The following is a 1,063-nucleotide window of genomic DNA, read 5'->3' on the forward strand; positions in this document are numbered from 1 at the left end:
ATATATGCAATCCCTAATATATGTATATATATATACGTATATATGCAATCCCTTATATATGTATATATATATATATATTATATTCATGCATGCATTAATAATTAGTACGTACATATATACATTGCACTCTTACATTCATAAATTGTTAAATATGTAAAAACATACACATATACATACATACACACATTGTTAAAATAATACATACATAGATACAGGCATACATAAATACATACTAATATTTATACATACATACATGCATACATACATACCTATATCATTTCATACATACATGCATTCATATATATATACATACAACAGATTCTAAAAGCCATGCATACAGAGACACACTAAATCCCATAAATAGATGCATACATACATACATACATACAAGTATGCATATACATACATACATACATACATACATACATACATGTAATCTAAACACACATACATGTATAAATAAATAAATACATATATACACGTACATATTGCATTCATTAATAATTATATATAAACGCGTACATACATACATACATACATACATACATACGTGCATGCATGCAGTACATATACATAGAAACACACTATTAATCAAAGCTTAATATAGAATGCATATGCATATTTAATTCAGCTGTCTTGAATGAATTAAAGCTCTTTGTCGTCCGTACTCTCATAATCGCTGACTACCATAGCAGCACGCTGATCTACAGCAGGGCCTTTCTACGTTGTCGTCTTTCGCTTAAAATTGCCTTTCAATCACCACTTTTTCTTTCCCATACGATGACACACCAAGTATGTCGGGCGAACGAAAGAGTATGACCCGTCATCTGGTGGGCGTTTTTAAGCAGTGTCCACACACACGAAACACTTCTGTTCGTCGTTCAGTTTCACGAGTTTCTTCGCTGAGTATGTATATTGGTGATATTTTAGACCTGGCTAATTGATCTACAAGTGTTTGTCCCACTGGTATTGCACTATCTCTGTATGTATCTATGTGTCTAAGCATATATACCTATGCATCTACGTATCTATGTACCTATGTATCTATGTATGTATATATATA

The sequence above is a fragment of the Sphaeroforma arctica genome (genome assembly GCF_001186125.1).
Source record: "Sphaeroforma arctica JP610 unplaced genomic scaffold supercont1.753, whole genome shotgun sequence".
NCBI classification, from domain to species: Eukaryota; class Ichthyosporea; order Ichthyophonida; genus Sphaeroforma; species Sphaeroforma arctica.